The following is an 8807-nucleotide window of genomic DNA, read 5'->3' as shown; positions in this document are numbered from 1 at the left end:
CATGGGGGAACAGCCCACAGTGCGAGTCGCGGCCAATCACAGCGCTCTGTCCGAACTTGGAAGCACTGGAAACAGGAAGCGAAGGCATTTATGGGGACGTGGAGTGGTGGATGGTAGAAAGAGGGAGGGAGGGAGCACAGCGAGAGAGGAGAAGGGGGGCAGGCAGGCAGGCAGGGAGGGGTGGGGGGGTGTTATTGGGTTGACCCCCACATCTCCACCCCCACCACCTCGGCCTGAGCCATCGACCCAAATTGAAATGGACTTTGGAGTTATTCGTCATACTGAAAGCTTTGGTGAGGAAAACGAGAGCGCAGGCATGAGTGTGTGGAAGTGCTTACGGGAGCAAAACTTTGGCCCCTATAAAGTCCAGAAACTCGCTTGTCCCCGTGGATCCAAAACTAATTACTTGTGCCATAACACTCCTTTAATATTGTCCCATCAAACACCCTCCTATGGTGATCTGTAATTATCACCGCGGCATCGAGGCTCATATTTGCGATATTTCCTCTACGACTAAGGCTATAATTTCTGCGCTACAGCAAACCTTTCTAAATGTGTGTGTGCTTTTGTTCTCAAACAATCTTTGCCATTTACTGTAGCCTATAGGATTACAGTAACTGTTATTTTGGTCCCTTCTTTTTTTTTCCTCCCTGAAGGGTATGATGATTAATGGTCTCTTTGGATCTCTTTCTAGTTGTCCCCTTTTGGGATAATGAACTGCATGAGAACTTAGTCTCCAGTGTCAGTAGACAATAGACGGTCGGTAGCCTATAGTCATTGGGCCATTCATTCATTGAGGAAGAAATGCTTGACACATAATTGATCATGTCCATGTCTGTGCCCCCTTTGTGTGTGAGTATGTGTGTATGTGAGGGAGTCTTAGAGAGAAAGAGAGGTAGGAGACACGGATTCACTTAATTCTACATTTATTCAATCAATGCTGCCCCCTAATGGCTGGGATGAAATCGATTCACACGCCGCAAGAGGGGGAATTCACTGTAATTGCAAAGGAAAGGAAACAGACATTTAAAGACGTGTCTTATGGTCTCTGAAATTATTTTTATCACATCCTGTTGTGTGTCAACAGGACATAAATCTCAGGGAAACAATAAGCTACGCAGTCAAATGATCATACACTCTAATTATCTGAGCACATTTATTTATGTGTGTGTAAGTGTGTGTGTGTGTGTGTGTGTGAGAGAGACAGTGATAACAGGGCCCGCAGAAGTGCCAGGACTGCATCTACAGGCAACAGACCTTCAGAGAGTTGCCATAGTAAAGGCAAACACGGGCCAGTTGCCACAGAGCTGGCATGTCCCATCTGATGTCCAGGACGTCTGGGATACCTGATACTCCCGCAGCCAATGAGGCGATCACGGATAGATACCTGATCTGCTTGCGAGCCAATGGGAGGCCTCCCATGCACAACTTTGACGGATGCCACAGCTGCGGGGCAAAGCTGGGTGACCAATAGAAACGCGGCTGCGGCGGTGCACATACCGAGCTGTTGTTGTAAGAGTGCGATCAAACCGCAGCCCGGGATCAGTGGAATCAAATGCTTTTTTATTGGCAATATTATACAGAGATTTGCCTGCACGGAGAACCATAAACACTAATCTGTTACAGCAGTATAGCAATAGACGTGGCACAAGAACAAAATATCATCCTATTCAGTACAAGGGGATTACAGAGGGATGTGTAACACATGACCGACTGTCCACGTTACTCCACATAAGCGCAAAAGCTTTACGGGAAAGACAGTGCAGGCTGAGACAAAGGGCTGCACTGAGCATAGCTTTCATATTCAGTCACACCAGGGAGGACAATTTGATTTTTTCTCCCCCCTCCAGACAGCTACCTATGAAATAGTGGCGTTTTCAAGGAATGAGGTCATCATGTTAATGTGTATAGGTGGCTGTGATTGGTGCTTCTATAAATAGACCGAATGTACTTTGATACCACAGAGACTCATACACAGACGCTGGTTTCAAAATGGAGGAGGGCTGCAGATTATCTTCATTACTGATAACTGTATTGGGAGTCGCTAATACATCTTTTTGTCGAATGAGTCAGGACGTGATTTAAGAATGGAAAATCTACACTTGACAAAGTCCAAAAGTGACGTGATCAAGCTTCTTGTTTTGTCCAAACAACAGTTCAGGGAACCAGTAAGACGCCCATTAACATGCTAACGGCTAACACGCTTGAGGTAAAAACGCTAACACGAGGTTGCTGGGAGGATATCGTGTCTGTTGTTGTCATCTTAGTGTTCCAAAATGCGTCTGAGGATTATAGGATGCTACCGCTTCAGCAATTATTGGGTCATAATTCAAAGTAGTGATTAAAATGAACTGTTGACCAGACGTCAGGTCTGGTGGAAATGTCATGGGATCACGAAAATCATTTCAGTTCACCCTGAAGGGGGGAACGCGACTGTACCAAATTTCTCAGGAATCCATCCAGTAGGTGATGAGATATTTTGCTTGAAGCTAAAAAACGCCTGCCTCGGTTTGATAAAGTTAGGGAATCACCAAAGTCACGAGCTCGGCTCCTCTTCTGGTCACGGCGAATGTGCACCAGATTTTACGGCAGTCCGTCCAAGAGGTGTCGAGGCGTTTTACAAAATGTGGAGAAATGCCGACCTGCTGCCGGCTCTTAAGCAAATGTCATGTGGTTACCATTAGGAGTTATCCTCTTGGGAACAGGAATGTCTTCACAAACCTTCGCAGAGTTATTTTAGACACTGACTAACAGCCTGAGATGTCTATCTGTAAATTACGTTTTCACTCTGGTTAAAAATACCTACACGCAATGACATAAAATAGAAGAAACTCTCTCATACCTGGTCTGAAAAGCAGAGGATATTTTGCACGTTGCCAAGATAAATGACCATAACCATTCATCAGTTCTGAAAATTCACCCAGAAATAATACCTTATTCACTGTTGTATCATTTGTCACAACTCGTAAATAGGGAGACCGGCAATAGGGAGACATTTGCTGTAGATTTATTTTTTCTCCCCAAGAACATCCGAGATGAACGCCGTTGCCGAGGACATAGTTCCTTCCCAATCTGATATTTACACTCAGCAAACACTGAAACCATGACATCACCGTTCTTGGATGAAGCCGCTGTGGGTTTGCAGTTAGTCCAGCAGCCTCACAGTGAAATAAATCACAGTAAAGTGCCCTCTTTTTTTTTGCTTTTAATCTGTCCCTAATGAAGTCAAGCACATTTCCCTCTGGTGCGGGCTCCATGACACAGCTCTGATCCACGGGTCAGACCGGAGACCAGCGGGTTGCGGCCTTGGAGGAGCTGTGGGAGAGGCGGCCTCGGCCTCGGCCGTGGACCCAGGTATGAGCGTAGCCACTTTGGCATGCACGGGGTCAAGTGGTTAACCCTCGTTATCTGGAGAAGACCAGTAACATGTGACCAGGACGTTCCAGATGTAATCAATATCAAACAGCCATTAACCACTGAGACAACATTTCTTTAAAGGCACAGAAGAGCACTTAGCGGCACATGTTTCCTGTCTGCCTCACGCACGGTAAAGTCTTCACCGAAGGAAGCGCGACACAAACAACATGGACCCAGTCCAAACACCGGGCCGGTTGAAACAGTGGGAAAAATCAGTTAATGTAAACGGACTATTTTCGGAGGCTGACGCTCGAAGGTTGTTGTGTGAGCTATTCATGCTGCTTTGATTTAACAGTAACAGCAGCGAGGCCAAACACAACAGCTGGGGCATCCGCAGACTTACATTTCCTGTTTGTGGTACGCTTGATTGCTGTCCAGACGTCTTCCTCCTCTCGCTTCTCGTTCTGTTGCTTCACTCCGGCTCCCCTCTTTTACTCATCTGAGCCGTCGTGACTGACAGGAAAGCAGTGATTACAGACAAATAGCAATCTGCGCTAAACACGTCCTCCTCGATTTAACAGCCCAGCGTGAGATATAAGCAAAAGCTCTCCTCGTCTTCTCCCCTTCTTCTCCTCTCGTCTCTTTCCTTCCCTTTGCCTCACATCAATAATTAGGTTTGATAACAAGCCCAACAATAGACGTTTCATGTAACCATCTCTGTTTACACATAAACATCTTGGAATCTTGATAACAATCCTGATTAGTAGACGCTGGTGAGCCTCCTATCTTAAATTGCCACAGTTCCCTGCATTATACCTTTTTAGCCCCTCAGATGAGATTAGAATTTGAAAAGAAAAATTGTCCTTTGATGCTTAATATCAAAGAATCAGACAATTCCCGATGGTAAAAAAAAAACAATGAAATAGGCAGAAAGTAGGGACACACACACCCACAAACACACACATATGTTACCAACTTACTATGGTTATTTGTTAGCGTAAACTGCATTTTGTAGGCTCGTTGCCTGGAGGATTTAGAGAAGAGCTAAACTGATGGACAGAATATGCCAAATGCTGGCCTGGGGGGGTGTTCTGTCCATTCTAATAGAATTACAAGCCTCTGATAGATGAGTCTTTTCTCCAAGGCTACTTGTCTGTCAAACATTAGGTCACACTCGAGCTTCCAGACTCGGCGAAGGTGGGGGGAGGAGGGGGGAGGAGAAGGAGGGTATAGAAAGGGAGCTCAGGGCATAGAGAAGAAAACGTCTGAAGAGGTGCCTCACTCTCTTGCCAAGAAAAGGAGGGCAACAAAAGTGGAAAGGGGTTAGGGGAGTGAGTGAGGAATGGGAGAAAGAGAGAGGGTGGGAGCCGGTGAAAGAGAGCGAAATGAAGTGAAGGTGGGGGTTAAAGAAAGAGAAGAGAGTGAGAAGGGTACAAAAGGGTGCATTTGAATCCACTCTAATTAAGGCCTGCGTGATGGACAGGACCTGTGGACGTGCCGTCTTTTCTGTTTGAGTGTGTGTGTGTGTGTGTGTGTGTGTGTGTGTGTGTGTGTGTGAGGGGACGGTGTGGCGATGGGGGGGGCCAGGCCCCTAGTAGAGATGTCTACTGCCAGCAACCTGAATGGGACAAAGACCTGAATAGAAACTTCAAAGCGACCTCTGTGAGCTCACCCCCCTCTTCTTCACAGTCCCTTGGCTGTGTGATGGTCAACAAGCTCCTGTTCAAGTGTGTGTGTGTATTTGTGTGTGTGTGTGTTTGAGCGCGGCCGCGGCATGTGCGGTTCCGTATTCCAGTCTGTTATTTTCTGACTGCTACACGCATTTCTTGGCAGTTGGGCGCGCAGGGCAGATTTCAAAGTGTGTCTCTCTGCCCCGCGCGCGCGCTTTCCTCATGCGCGGATGTGTGTGTTTGCTTTAAAAGAGCAGACTGCAGGATGCAGATATAATTGGAGCAGAGGATCTGACTCATTGCTCTCCCCTCTCTGAACTGAGCTCTGGCTTTCTGTGGCGGGCTTGGAACAGGAACAAGTAGCCCACAGAGCTGACGTGTTGAAGAAATTATTGTTGTTAAATGATACAGGGGGATTTAGCATCTAATTTGATCCCAGTGTCCTTAGTGATTTTGGCCTGTGTTATGATCTTGCGGCGTGCGTCATCTAATTCTATTTGGCTCCGGCTCAGGGCTTCTAATGATCATCCACTTATCACCCAGGCTCACTACAGTAGATACTCCTCAAAGCGGTTTAGGCCCGGCGCGGCTAATATCTTCACACATCTCCTCTGTCTGCTGCAGAGCTGGAATCTTTCCGGGCCCCCTGAGAAAAACAGGAAGACCAAGGGTGAGGGCCGGGGCAGGGTAGACAGATAAGATTAGTGTGAGTTGGGCGCTTTGGCATGCGCGGCTGTGCGCGCGTGCGCTTGCGTGCCTCACAAAGGTATCTGTCCCGTCTGAACCCTCTCGCACCAGTCAAGAGTCAGGTCAGGCCCCTAAAGCCTCCTGGGATCAACGTGTCGTTGCTGCTGCTGCCTGGTGTCACTGACACGTCCTCAGCGACGTCATCCCGGAGGGGACGTTGAGCAGATCGTTCCCATTTCTCCGGTGCTCAGCCGAAGAGCCATTAGCCTCCATCTGTAATCAAGGTACAGAATAAAGTAGCCCAACAACCTCATCTGTGGCTTTCATACCCTGGCAGGTGCAGGGTAATTGCATGGGCTGCTGCAACTTTGATCCCGTCTTCGTGTTTTGAGAGCAGACCCCGTACGCTGATGGAGAAACGGCGTCTGAACGCGCCTTTGTTTCAAATGTAGCGGTCGTGGTAATTTTTTTTTTTTTTTGAGGAAACGTGCCCGTATAAGTCAAGAGCTGCAAGTCTGCAGATAGAACGTTATCTGTCATCGTGATTATGTCATATGTTTTCAGCTGAGCGTAATTCTGTGCAGCTATAAATACACGGGCGATAAAACAGCCGGGAGGAAGTCTGCGTGGGTAATACCCCGCCCATCCCCATCCCCACCCCACCACACACACGTCTAATGGTGCATTCGCAGCACGCCTTTAAAAACAAAGACGCAGGAATAATCCCAGCTAATGTACACACGGATATGTGCACGTGCCCGCATTCGCGAGAAAAGGAAGCACTGCACCCGGGAACGCACGGTTGCACAAGTACACCTTCGGCAAACAAAGATATACACCCAAAAAAAAAAAAAACACACTTTAAACCATGGGAGACAAACTCCTAAATCTGAGGGTGTCCTTGTTAGTAAGCAGCCGAGGGTACACGAGTGCTCTCAGCCGCATCATCAAAGCCTCAGCAATTACTCCCATGCTCCCTCACTCCGGCATAAATCTGCTCTTATCTCTGCTCGCTGCAGGATCAGGGAATATCAGCTCCAGCATCTGCTCCATCTACAAACCCGGCCACTAAAAGCACAACAAAGTGGCTCTGCAGGCATAAATAAAGGCAGGAGTGGCACCGGAAGAAGCGCCAGGAGGGGCGCGCGTGGGGAGAAACATAGAATGAAAGATAGGCAGAAGGAGAAGGAGGCACAGGGGCGTGAGCGGGCTCTTATTTGCCTTGGGCATTTGGGCTCAGTCACGCTGCAGGCTGTCAATCAGCCGGTCCACAAAACTTCATTCAAATCCAAGCAGCTCTGCCCGGCTCAACGGAAATTCTTTCGGGGGAAAATTAAGACACAGGCGGTGAAGGAGGGTCAGGGCGAAAGGTCGCGGCTGAGATTTAGCGGGCAGGGGCAGATATGAAGCCAAGACAGGCACGTCATATTTATTGGAGCGGGTTAAGACCATCGCCGGCTTCGTTTGTCCTCGTGAACTTTGGGGAAGTTAAGATCAAAGCCGCATTTTTTTCCCCCTTTTTTTACATTATTAACCCAGTTTCCTTGGAGAAGTCAGCAGATTCCAGGTCTGTAGTGCGGAGAGCAAAGTTGCTTACACCTGGTTGAAGGGAAATGCGAGGACAGACGATCGCAACTATTTTTGGGAGGATGTTTATTTTCCGCGCGGATCCACCGAAGCAACATCTTTCATTCTGCCCTCTTTATCGCAGCTGTGACCCTGACCTCCCTCCTCCCTCCGCTCAGCCTCCCGTACCTCCCGGTCCTCTGTGCATATCCTCCTTTCTCTCCGCTTCGTCCACTCCCGTCTGCCCTTGGTCAGCGACTCCTTGCTCAGCGTGTGTGTGTGCGTATGTGTGTGGAAACACTGGCGGTGGCTGCGATACAAACTGTATTCACAAACCGTTCACATTTACAAGCGTTCGATGCCATTTCGTTCCAATACGCGGCCCCCGCGGGCCTGCCGGCTGAGATTCAGTAATTGAGACAAAATGTTACAAGTAAATGTTATGAGGAAATACCTCGGCTCCAGGTGCTGGCTGGTCGGGTCAGGGGGTTAGAGGTGACCGGTTACACACCAAGCCTCGGGGCTCCCTGAACCCTGACCTCACAAGACTGATGAATAGTGTGCTAACAAGGACCAGCTCTCCTTTACTGTGTCTGCACTCTCTCTTCTTGTCTTTGACTACCACTAATTTTCCTTTCTACCGCCACCCCCACCTCCCCCCCCGCACCCACCTCCTAACTCGTCTGGGAACTGATCTGGCAGCAGCCAAGTAGCAATACTAATACCTGCTGAACCTTTAAAGTGCCGCACCATCTGTCGCCTTCCTTGGATTTATAATTATCATCATATCACATTCAAACTAGGCACTATCACACTCTTACATAACCTCACCCCAATCTACCAGTGCATGCAATACTTAAGAATAGATTGAATAAATTATTATTGGGTGAGGTGTTAAATCTTGGCCGGCTATAGAAGAGCTCTCTTCCTAATGAGGCTCCGAGCCTCATCTTTGGCTCGTATCAGCACGGAAAGGAAGCGAGAAAGCTAATAACAGGCCTGAGCCACCCACTCGCGCATGCAGGCACATCCAATACACCCCCCGTGCACATGCACAAATGAGCATAGCGCAGGTGTGGACGCTGCACACACAGACACACACACACACACACACACAACCACACACATGCTCAGCTCGAATGGAGCCGCACCCCGGGCCATTTTCACAGTCGTACCATAAAGCCAATTAAAGAGATGAGTCTTATTAGCGGAGGTGTCCCGGCCCTCATTCATCACTGGGGTTTTCTGGCAGGGGCTGGTGACACGCAGAGCTTTCCGTCATTTTTATTAGACCTGTCTCATCACGCCCTTATAAGACACTCATCCAAACTTTACTGAGACTCGTGATTTAGCGGGGCTGGCTCGGCCCAGAAATCCGTTCAGTCATCCGCGGGTCACCTTTGGACGAGCCGCGGTGGGATTTGAAAGCTGACGCGTTGGAAATCCAAGGCCCCGCTGCGTGGCCCGCAGCCGCCGCCACCGCCTCGGCAGCTCGCATGTTTTCACGGGTTTCCTGTTAATTGAAAA

This window comes from Mugil cephalus, chromosome 5 (assembly GCF_022458985.1).
Source record: "Mugil cephalus isolate CIBA_MC_2020 chromosome 5, CIBA_Mcephalus_1.1, whole genome shotgun sequence".
In the NCBI taxonomy this organism is placed as follows: domain Eukaryota; kingdom Metazoa; phylum Chordata; class Actinopteri; order Mugiliformes; family Mugilidae; genus Mugil; species Mugil cephalus.
Note: the sequence above shows the minus strand (reverse complement) of the source record.